This window comes from Anoplophora glabripennis, unplaced genomic scaffold (assembly GCF_000390285.2).
Source record: "Anoplophora glabripennis isolate ALB-LARVAE unplaced genomic scaffold, Agla_2.0 scaffold70, whole genome shotgun sequence".
In the NCBI taxonomy this organism is placed as follows: domain Eukaryota; kingdom Metazoa; phylum Arthropoda; class Insecta; order Coleoptera; family Cerambycidae; genus Anoplophora; species Anoplophora glabripennis.
In genome coordinates this window covers 1,606,817-1,619,533 of record NW_019416247.1, presented here as the reverse complement: position 1 = coordinate 1,619,533, position 12,717 = coordinate 1,606,817, and positions in this window count along the sequence as shown.

Here is a 12,717-nt window from a genome sequence, read left to right as displayed (position 1 = left end):
ATTAAAACCGGAATATTTCCTGACTGTTTTAAATTGGCAACTGTTATACCCCTATTAAAGAAAGGTGATCCTAAAGAAATGGAGAATTACCGACAAATTTCTTTGCTGAGTGTTTTGTCTAAAATACATGAGAAGGTAGTATATAACAGAATAACCAACTTTGTTGAAAAAAATAATCTGCTGACTGCATCCCAGCAAGGATTTAGGTCTAATAAATCGGTTGAGACGGCATCTTGTCACCTTCTCAAATATGTGTATCAGTGCTTGGATGCTGGTAAGTATGTGGTTTCACTTCTGTTTGATCTCTCCAGGGCGTTTGACACTGTCGATAAAGAGATCTTGAGCCAGAAATTATACAGTCTGGGTATAAGAGGTAGCATACTTGCATGGCTGACTTCATACATGGAAAATAGGTCTCTGGTAGTCAATATAAACGAGGTAAAATCGGATATATATGCTGTTGCACTTGGAGTACCTCAGGGTTCCGTACTAGGTCCATTACTGTTCATGCTCTATGTCAATGATTTGCCAACATACATTGAGCATGGTCATGTAACAATGTTTGCTGACGACACAACGATTACTGTATCAGGAAATACACCTGAGGAGGTCCGAACAATTATATGTAGTGTGGTAGATTCATTGAGTGTATGGTGCCATAGAAATAAATTAATCCTTAACACCAAAAAGACGGTATACATTAATTTTCATCTTCAAAGGCCCCTACCTACAAACCTCATGTCCCATGAAGGTACCATGTCAGATTCGGTAAAACTTCTTGGCACCATCCTTGATTCTAGGCTCTCCTGGCATAAGCATGTTGACCATGTTTGTGGTCAGTTAAATAAAGCATTCTTTGCAATACTGCAGTTAAAAAGCATACTCTTGATCAGGCGGGCTTAGTTAATGTTTATTATTCCATGGTATACAGTCACATAGCGTTCAACATTCTCGCTTGGGGTAGTGGGAAAGAGTTTTCATATGTCAAAAAAGAATTATTAGACTACTTTTTTAACTTGAAGGTGAATGAGAGTTGTAGGAATGTGTTTAAGGATAAGCAAATTCTCACAACACCCTCAATTTACATCTTAAGATGCCTAATTTTTGCAAAAAATAACCTAAGTCTTTTTAATAAACGGACATATTTTCACAACTATATGACCAGACATGGTGAGCTGTTGAGTATTCCTTCTCACCATACAAGTGCTTTTAAAAAATCTTCATATTATAATTGTGTAATTTTATACAATGCTCTTCCTAAAGAAATTAGATGTATACTTGATTATAGAAAATTTAAAAACAAAACTAAAGAATTTTTGTCAGTTGGAGGTTTTTATAGTGTGGAGGATTTTATAAGTGGTAAATGATGCTAACTGTGGCTTTTTATTGTCACTATCGATGTATGTTTATCTGTTCTTTTTCTTTTAGTATACTTGACTTGCCATATGTACAAATTTGTATCTTTGAATGGACAAAAAAAATTAAAAAAAAATAATAAAAAAATAAAAATAATAAAATAATAATACTAAACGTTAATTTTAGATGTACCTAGGTTCTAACTGATTCAAAGAAACGTAGGTATCGAAAAAAAAATTCAAAAGGTTGAAATTAAATTCCCTTTACAACTAACAAAACAAAGGGTCAGGCAAAAACCGCTCGGGAATTTACTCTTTTTGAATTAAATAGGGCGTATTTTTATGGTAATTAAAAAAAAGGAATCACCTACGCCTCTTTGTTTCCAAGATAGCTTTTTATATAACGTTAAATCTTGTTAAATCTCTAGACCGGACGTTACAATTAAATCTCAGAGCGGATAGATTTTATTACAGTTTTAAATTTTTCACTTTTTATTCCCATCTTATACTGTCAGTAATATATGCAGGGTATTCCAAAGAGACTCGAATCAATCAAGGTCAAAGCCAAGGTCAGCAGCATACGAAGAGCACAGGGGAAAAAGGAGGAATGTCAGATTTACATGTTTGTTCAGAATAGGCTTTTTAAACTTTGCAACTGTGTACATATTTGTTATTTAAATATATAAAGTTTTTAATTTCAAAATAACCTTAAAAAATCTATGATTACAACAATCATGAAGTAACGTTCGCAAATATTTTATTTTAGTAAAAAAAATATTTTGAATTAGTAACAAACTCACAAAATACGACTGAAAACGGTGGAATGTCACAAAAAAGATATTAACATACAACTGAAAAATGGGGAATGTCCAAAGAAAGGTAGGTCAATTGTTACAAAACATAAGAATATTCTTACAAATCATTTGCTATATCTAATCAGTCAGTTAGAAAAGGGTAATTGGGTATAATAATCTTGTGCTGCAGATGAACAAAAGCGTTTAAGCTCTTGTAAGTTTTTATATTTCTCTTTAGATATGGGGTAGAAGATCCAAAAGACGGCAATTATAAAGAAAAATAGTATGATTGTTTATGTTTAAATTACCTAAATATTTACGTTGTATGCATACCACGTGAACAAGTCTCATTTCTAGTTCGTCCGATATGGACATTCCCCATTTTTCCCTTGGAAGATATAGACATTCCCCTTTTTTCAAAGTATATGTATATATATTCGAACCCATTTATTTTTGTGACTATGCTACATTTTTACACAGGGGATTTACTGAATATCAAGTCTGAAGTATTCTCTAACAGATGGCACCACTAACTCAATTTGGACTAATTTGTGACGTTCCCCCTTTTTCCCCTGTGCTCTTCATATTGGTTCCTCAACAACCTGCAACTTTTTTCATAAACTTTTTTTGATAGGACTTAATCCTGTAAAGTTTTCGGGAGGGGACTGGGGATACGAGTCCTTTTGGAACACCTTGTAATTTTTTCTATACCAATGTTCAATTTTCAACTTTGGAAACTTTTCTACATATTACTTTTCAACTGTGTCACCAGATTTAGATCTTTTAATATAATCTCAATAATTATTGTCAAATACTTGGAACGTAAACAAAAAGATATTTTCATAAACAAACTACGCCTAGAACTACATCTAATGAGTGATAAGTGACAAATTTCACTTTTGTAGCAAGTCCTTCGATAATAAATCGATTCTGCTTCTAGATTCCTGAGATTCTTCACGCCAATCAGACCACTCGATAGGAAGCAATCTCACACCCACCCGGCTGCATCCTTATTTATTATTCATGCCTGCTTGATTGGATCCCGGCGACCAATTTCCATCAACTTGTTCCGCGCTCCAATTTAGCTCGATGCAATTTTTCCTCCACGGAAAAAGACCAGTTGGACGGCCGAGCCGGTGGCTATCCCGAAGACCATAAAACTTCCGTTGGCAAACTGCTTTAAATTACGATGATTATCGGTTAAGTATAGAGTGGTGCGCCTTGCCGACTACCGTCAACCGTCGGCCGGCGAATCGCGCACGCAGGCCCTATTTCGACACCGATCTCTGTACAGGGCGTCTCGGAATATCTGTTCTGTGAACAGCGCAAGAGGTACGAAAATTAAAACATTTTCAAAATTAGGAAATTCGGAATGAAACAGAAACAAAAATTAGTTATAGGTCGATAATTCTTCGATCGCCATCCACAGATGGGAGTTATTCGAGAAGACGACATTTCTAAATTCAACGTGAAGACCTTTGACATGACATGGGTTCGAACGTCAACCCAAGTATCCTGAAGTTTATTAACCAGAGATGGATATCTAGCCAGTACACTAATATGTCCAAAATTTTCATATTTGCACATTGCATTATATGGGGCGTCCCAGACCACCCGTCCACCCCTTCTAGAATCCAAAGTACATGGTTATGTGACAAATGGTTCAGATTAAAGTTCCTGGTCTCCAAACGGCACATATTATTGTGAAGGCCGTTTTCAAGGTCATTTCAAGGCCAACTGAGTTTTTTTAAATGGAAATCCTTATTTTTAACTCCAGATTCGGAAAGTGCGGAAAATTCTACGTTCAGATAGTGTATCGTGTGTGGGGTCCATTTGACCCCCTAAGGTCACGTGAAGTTTAATTTTGTTTTACTGTTTATGGTTCTTTTTCAACGGTATTACATAAAAATCAGAGTTATCTTATTAACATTGAAAATAACTCTATGTTATTATGATTTTATGTTGTTATGTCATTATATTCTGTTACACTTTAATTGTAATGGAACAAAAATTGACCCTCACGTGACCTTGGGGGGTCAAATGGACCCCACACATAATACATCGTCTGAACGTAGAATTTTCCGCTCTTTCCGAATTCGGGGCTGAAAATAAGAGTTTCCATTTAAAAAACTAAGTTGACCTTGAAATCACCTTGAAAATGACCTTCAAGGTCACAGACAAGGTCACGGCAATATGTGCCTATTGAAGGCCAGTAACTTTAATCAGAACCATTTTTCACATGACCACGTACTTTGGATGTTAGAAGGGGTGGACGGGTGGTCTGGGACACCCAGTATATGTCTCAAAAATTTGGAATAAAATTCATAATTTATTTTCATATATTTGTTTGTAAAATATCGGAACAGATCGGTTTTGTTTTTTTTATTCCGCGCTTTTTGATGTGACGCACTGGTAGGTGGCGCTAGTCGCGTTCCGGATATGTCGTCAACCGGATATGACGTCATGCTAATTTGTTTTGAATAGCAGGGTATATGGAGTGACTCCTCGTTGTATAGCGTTTTTAAACACGAATTCTGTGGTGTTTGATGTTTCTCAATATCTCAATGGTTTTTTAAAATGTGCTTCAGAAAACTTCAGAAATTTAAACGTCACAAGACTTTGAGGTGCCATGTCTCAAAAACTATTTGAGATATCAAGATCAAGCAATATCAAAGAGAGTCACTTTTGATATGTGTATAATCGTCTTTCTGAAAATTTTTAATTGAACGTGTGGTATTTATCATAACGACAATACTTTTTTCTGGAAACCAATGAGTTTTATTAACGCTTTAGTTCAAGAATCAGCATAAACCAACTTGTAAGGAGTCGCCTTTTCCATCTGTCCCGGTAGGAAAACTAACCTATTCCAACATCGGCGACACGAATATGGCACTCGATGTTAGATGAAGCATAAATTTAAAAACAGTCGGCATTTTACTCTCCCTGGTTAAAAAGGAGTAAAACGCGCTACGCTGGAAGCTGGCTTGTTATTAAGTTAACTTCTATAGACGGACATGCACTGATAATCCGGCTTTTTGAATGAATTGTGATTTGTAACGAGATTGTATTAATGATCTACCAGCATAAAAACGATAGCAATTAGTCGTTTCACTTCAATAAATAGATACCTTCTGGGAACTGGCGATGTCTTTAATTGGAAATGTGTTCATTTGATGAGGAAGTGTTCTTGCCGTTTAGAATAATTATGGTGTTTTCACCAGAGATTGTCGATGATAATGTGCTCAAATGGCTCGATGATTTAGCAGATTCAAACAAAATAAATGGAGCTAATCAATGCTGTACACAAAACGTGTTACGTGTTTACATACGCCTATACAGGGTGACCCATTTTGATTGGATTGTAGGGTACAGGCTATACGGATAAAAAGAATTAATAGAACTTTGTTTGGTAAACAAATAAATTCTGGCTAATTTAATTGATATAATAAATAACCCTTATATCTTGGTTATTTAAATAGAAACTTGCAAAACGATTATTCGGATATAACCAAATTGAATTTTAGTCATAGGCGTTCGGTTCTAAAATTAAAAAGGGTGTGAACCTTTAAAAAATATATAAGCGACTTTTTACCTAATAGTTATACAGGGTGTCCCCCTGTTTTTCTTAGAAACTTCAAATTTGGTACACACATTTTTTTATAAGAGAGCGATGTAAATATAGAATTTGGTGAGAATACCTATACAGGATGTTCTCTTTCTAGTGCCTGTGCACCACTGGCTATCCTTTAACTTTTTTTGTGTACGCCAGTGACGACAGAATTTATATTTTTAACAATAAGTACTATTTTAGAAGATTTTTTGCCTCTTACAAAATTTTGATATCTCTGGAAAAATTAGCTTCGTCGGTATATACCAGCGGTAAAGTCAATATTTTGTTAAATTTTTTGCAAAATCCAGTCGCAAAATTATAAGCTAGCAGGATAGTTTTGCGGCAGTAAGGCTTGAACCCTTTGTAAGTGAACGGGTATAAATGTTGATGCTTTAGTACGGACCAAACTAATTTATGATTCACATTAAGATTTGCGGCAATCTTCCGAATACTAGTTCCTTCTTCCTAATACTAGGATCTTCTTCAATTTCGTGTAGACAGGCGTTCTAACACTCAAAGGTTTTTTAGGAATTGGACCTTTCTGAAACGAGTCCGACTGTGAAAGACCTTGAAAAACATTTTTGAACATACTTAGATTTGGAGTTGAATAATTTGGAAATTTTTCCATATAAATTCGCCTAGCCTTTTTTTTTGGCAAATAATGATCGATGATACCCTGCGCCAGCGCCACTGGTAAGTTTCTGAAGCTGGTATTTTTTTCTTTCATGCCTACTGTCACACTAAATATGCGCACCGAATTTGGATAAATTATCTTTGTTTTGTATCATCTATTTTCTGTTGCGAATATTTTTAAAAAATGTGAAAATCTTAGTAGTTAAAAAATCTCGAGAATAACGTAACATAAGAAAGTATCTAAAAATTTACAAAAGTATAAATTTAATGCAAACTTACCAGTACAGTAACTGTTGCAGCTCGTATTGGTAGGAACAAGAAGGTAAACGGTGTAATTGTAGTTCACACTCGCGTTGACATTTCCATTGTCACAGGAATAAAAATGCTGCACGTGAAAAAGAATATTATGATTAGTTATTTCTATTACAATATTAGCAACAATTTATATTTATTGTTGAGTAAAAAGGCTGATTACATTGTATAAATATATAAACGTATGCATTATCCACTGTAATTATCTACAATTCTCTTTATTTATGGTAGTTCTGTGCATATTATTATGTGTAGGTACTTGTAAGTATTCCTGATTAAAGATATTTGCATAACCAATTATGAACGGTCAATTAATAAGTGGATAAATCAGTAAAAATCTTCAAGCAGAAAAATGTAAAATGTTATGTATTGAATATATAGTGACTATTTGGTATGTTTTCTGTGATATTTTTTTATAACATTAAAAGTAGGAGGTTCGTCTTATATATAAACTTATTTTCAAAAACGTTTATTACGGAAGTTACACCCCATTAAAGGGGATAGGTCAGAAGTTTCCTTTTCTACAATTTTCTAAAAAATACTAATTACATTTACTTTTTGTAAATGTAATTGTTGCTGTTGGAAATGGCGATCTTCAGCTTCATTACAAGCTTCTTTGTTCGTTCAAAACTATCGTATCGCCTCACAGGAGGCGATATTGCGATTCCATAATTACTCCAATTTGAAGTTGTATAAACCAATAGTTTAAGAGATGATGTAAAGAAATCGAGAGAGTTTAAGTCTGGGGACCGTGAAGTCTAAAATTCTGCTTCTTCTTTAGCTATGCCACGATTTAAACATGCAACGTTCAAATATTGCCGAGTAACCAAACTGAAATGGGCTGGAGGAGCATCGTGCGTAAACAACATTTGCAACAAAATAGGGACATCTTCAAGCAATGTTAGCAAATCATCTTCAAGAAATCTAGGATAAAATCCACTCAATCTGCCTGGAAGAAAGAATGGGCACATTAGAAAGTCTCGGACAATTCCGTTCCACACATTAAGGGATAACTGATTGTTATGAAAATTGATTATAGCATCCCTAGCAAAGTTAGCTTCATCGGTAAAAAGTATTTGTGCACAAAATCGAGGAATGCGTACTATTTTTCCATGCATCCATTCACAAAGAGTAACTTACGTGGAAAATCATTGGGTACCAGTACTTATATGCTGAGTTTGATAAGTATACAAAAGTTAATTGTTAAAAGCTCTTCCAAATTGTTGAGTGGCTAATATTTAATATGTGGGTAATCTTCTTATTGCTTGTTGCAGGGCTATCTTCGATTTGGTTAGACACCAATGTTTCCATTTGAGTAGTAACTGTTCGTAAAAGCGTTTGGCTGTCAATGCGTTGCCGTTTTTTTGTAATGCAATTTTTTATTAAAGAACGTAACATTCCAGTGAAAAATTGCAAATATAAAAGTTTCTAAGTTAGCCAAATTTTTATATAGTTGTGAACTGAAAATTTCCAATTATACAATGAAAAAAACTATAAAGAATGCAAATTTTAACCCCTTTCGCAGGCTGCAGATGATTAACAATATCGGCGTAGGAAAGATTTTAATAAAACAAAGTTACATCCCAAATTGCATTCATCTATGTCCAACCTGGGAAATCAAATACAAACGGAGTTTTAACCTACCCCTACCTAATGGGGTTTATATAGAATACTCCCTTACTTTTGGAAATAATTCGTTTCTTAATGTTTTTCATAATATTAAAGAAACAACCTACATTTGAAATTTGTGCTGACAAAATCAATTTAGTTGAAAGTTAAAGGATTGTTTATAAAGGGAAATGATTCCTTTTACAATCCAGTAAGGTTTAGTATGCGAATGCTGATTAGTTTCTTTTTAGTTATATAAAGGGGAAATTCTATATTTCCCACCAATATTTTTATTTTAAAAAATGTAAGTTTGCTTCACAGCTAGATGTAACCATGAAATTTACTAAAATCAGCTAATTGATGTCAAAAATATCATAGGAGGCAGGTTTTATTTTAGATCAACGGATACAGAGGTGGTCAGATATGTCACGAGAATGAATGTCGCCCTGTAACTCGAAAACAAATGAAATACCCCCTGAATTCCCATCAAATTTGTCTCACTTTGTACCTGGTTTGCAGTATACACCAATAAATGATAACAACTCAATATCTAACACCCTGTATAATGAGAGAACAAGATCAAATGCCCACGCGACCCGTCCTCAAACGAAAGCACGGCTAGGTATTTCCATCCGTATTGGGCTCAGTCGGTCTTTTCGGACGGAATCTGGCTAGTAGGAAGTGCTACCGCTGTAATTTCACAAAGTGAACTGTCTGGAGAACTTAAAATGTGAAACACATGTGCAAGCCAACGCGAAGTTGGCATAGTCGCATGGTGCATATGTTGCGTACATCAACGAGTTCTCCACGTGGTGGCGGCCATATTTTTATGCCGCACCGAGGAGGAATGTGGATTTTCTTTGGCGCCATTTTTCCGAAAATCTTGATCTAGGTAAGAATTGTAGAACTCGGATGGTCAAATGATAATAGAATGTTGTCTGTAATTATTTATTTCTAGCATTTTTAGCAGGAAAGAATAGCCTCATAGTCAGGTCAGCTCTTATTATGTTATGGCTGTCATCATTAGCGTATTTTCTCTTGTTTTGTTTAATTTTGGCATTTTCTAGTTCTATTAAATATTGTTGTTGTTGTTCTTGGTGTTGCACTGTATAAGTGTGTTTATAAAGTGTTTTTTTCTTCAAGATGTTTATTATAGACGTAATCTGAACAATAACCAAACTTTCCTTGAATGATATCCTGTTGCGAGGCTTACATGAAATTATCTTTAATGTGCATGCTCAGTAACATTGATACAATTTTAATTTATTAATTACTATAAAAGTCAATATTGTTCTATATATTTAAATATATAAATTCTTTGATTCTATTAGTTTGTCACTTGGGATTTTAAATTTCTTAAATATTTCTAATATTGCCAGACTATCGCAATATTTAAGGTCATGCCAAAGAAGCCATGTTTTGACACTGATGTCCAAAGTTATGAGGTCGAAAATCGATCGACAATGTGGACTATGGGGTTGTCTATTATTTGGCGTATGTGACCTCACTATTAAAAAAGTCTATTGTGCAATACAGGTTTTATTTTAAGAGATACAGAAATGGTTAAATGAGAAAAAATGTGTAGAATTTTATGTCGATCATGGATTCGTTTTTTAATTTAGAAAATTCTGATTAGTTCCGATGATATTCGAAGAAAACCGATTTTATGCTATTTTTTTAGTCGTATTTATTTCACTTCGTTTTAAAAATTTTACGACAAAAATGTGTAGTGTGATATAAAATGATGTGAGGATTAGACTTAGGGTCAGTACTGACATATCTCTAAAAATGTGCGTTGAGCAGTAGTTAACGTTTGTTTTTGTTATGGGCGCCATATTGAATTTTTGCCTCATTAGAAGAAAGAGGAAATTCTCTTTGTAACGGTGTACAATTTATGGGGTTTTCATAAACAAATAACCAAGATAATGAATATAATTATAATTTTAATAAAAAGTCAAGTAGCTAAATGAAAGATTTGAATTATTTCTATAAATTAATTTAATACTTTTTAACACAGCTACCTTTATTGACATAACAATAACAAGAGCAACGACCAAAGATAAAGCAAAACAAACTTTAATTACTTGGTGGTTCAGTTACTTGGTTGCCGAGAAGTCCTGATTTGACCATCATGGACTTTTTTATGGGTATGTTAAGGATCAGCTATACACAAGGCGATACGATGAGGAAGAATTGAGAATAAATATTTCAAGTGTGATAAGCTCAATACTTCCTGACATGATGCAATCTGCTACTGAGATCATTTATGAACAAGTGTAGAAGTGTATAACCATTATTCATGGGACACCCTGTATATTTACATCATATTTGTTTTCTTTATTTTTTCTAATTTAAACACTAAATCTTAAACTTATTTTTAAACCGGTGACATCCTTTCCTTGTTCAATCAGAGGCCCATTTAATATTCGCGCCAGCATTTGGAACACAGCACCGGCCTGTTAAAATAAGAAGTGGTACGAACATGTATGCTAATTGCAGCTTGGAGTTATAAATAAAATAAACGTCTGAGTTGAGCAGCGCAGTTTTCATTGTACTAAGGTATATCGCGCTCCCGATGTCATCAGATGTAAAAGTAAATAACGCGCTTTTTAACACAATTTGAATTGCATATGGCATGACGTACTATTAATTTCATCGTTATTAATAGTCGGCTAAAAACAACAACGTAAATGTAAAGTGGAAACATTTAGATAATGCAAAGTACCTATGACAAACTATTTTAATACAAATTGAAAGAGTAATGTCGTTGATATAAATTTTAGTATACACAATATCAATTCGAACTAAAAATCTTAATCTAAACTCTCTTCTCCTCTTTGAATCAATCATTCTATTTGATATGTCTTAAAATATAAAAAACGATATAGAATAAAAATCTTACAAAGTAAGATCATGTTCCTTGCCAATACGCTTATTCAGAATCAGGGTATGATCGTATCATGGTGTCGTGGATTTTGATAGGCCTGTTGTTGATTTTGTGTTATGTCCCCACGCAGAGCGCCATGTCGTGGAATTTTACTAGTCTATTCCTGGGTTGATGTTCGTTCACAGGTAATGGGGGCTCCGCCGGACGGCGTGATGTGTGGTCCGGTCAGGTTCTGAAAATTTCAGTGTTTGGGAAAATGCGTCTTTGCTGATTGACGGCGTTTCCATGAGGTTACGGCTCTGACAATTAGGTGGTGAAAATCTTTGTGGCTTCTCCGGAAATGTTAGTTTTCCCGTCCTGTGGCATCAATGCCTATGTGAATTTTTACAATTTTTATAAGTATGGTTCTGGGATAGATTTTAAAGGGTACGGTCAATGAAGCACCCTGTATATCCCAATGAATACATCGTATTTGCGACCCAGAATATCAGCTTCATCAACTGCGTAGCGCTTCTACTATAATTCGGACAGACATTTGGGCTGCATACATACCGCGCCTCGTAATTGGCGCGAGTACATCAGTCATCTGGCGAAAAAACAAGCGCCATAACTCTGATACGTTAATAAGGTGCCACGCATCGCGCAAAATTGTGTCGTGGGCTGGGAGGAATGGGACAGTGATTTAATTTTTAACAGTTTCGAAATTACCAAGTCGGCATTGAAATAGCTTCGAGTTCTCCTGTTTTGCTAATATAAGCACGCTTTTAACGGTGAGATTTGACGATAAATATGTCTCCTTTGCAACTACAAGAAAGTTTTTTAATGGGTGGAAAAATGCGTTAATTATAAGTATTTTTGATAATCAAAATTGTTTAAACTTCAAAACGTTGCTTAAAATTAATAATATTCAAGGTTGTTAAAACTTGTTGGGAACCTCTGGAACCATCCCCGACTTACATACTACATAAAAAGAGGTGAATAGTTCTGGCCGTAAATGGCCTGCATTTGCTTGTTTATGTTTTTGTTTCGCTTTTTGCAGGAGATAATCATGAGTTTTACTTTAGTATTTACTAACGATCCGCCCCGGCTTCGCACAGGCAAATATAAAATAGCCCATGTTACTCCGAGGAGATGTAGCTTTCGGTAAAACTGGTTGAGTAGTTTTTGAGTTAAATCGTAACAAACAAAAAATCAATCATCTTTCATCTAATGCGACCCTAATATTAATTTTAAAATAATTCACGATATATCTATATACCTAAAGACAACAAACGAACTCAAAACTAAAAATGCAAAACCTTTAAATTTAAAACAATATAGGTAACTACCAACAATGTGAAAACAAAACGAATTAAATTAAAGTACCTATGTTCAGGACTATCAATTTTAATTAATAAGTAAGTAGTTAGGTATCTAACTACCTAAAGAAAACAAACACGAAACAAAAATGCGACTATGAAGTTTTAAATGATTCACAATAAGAAAAAAACAAACAAATTATTAAAACTCAATGAAATA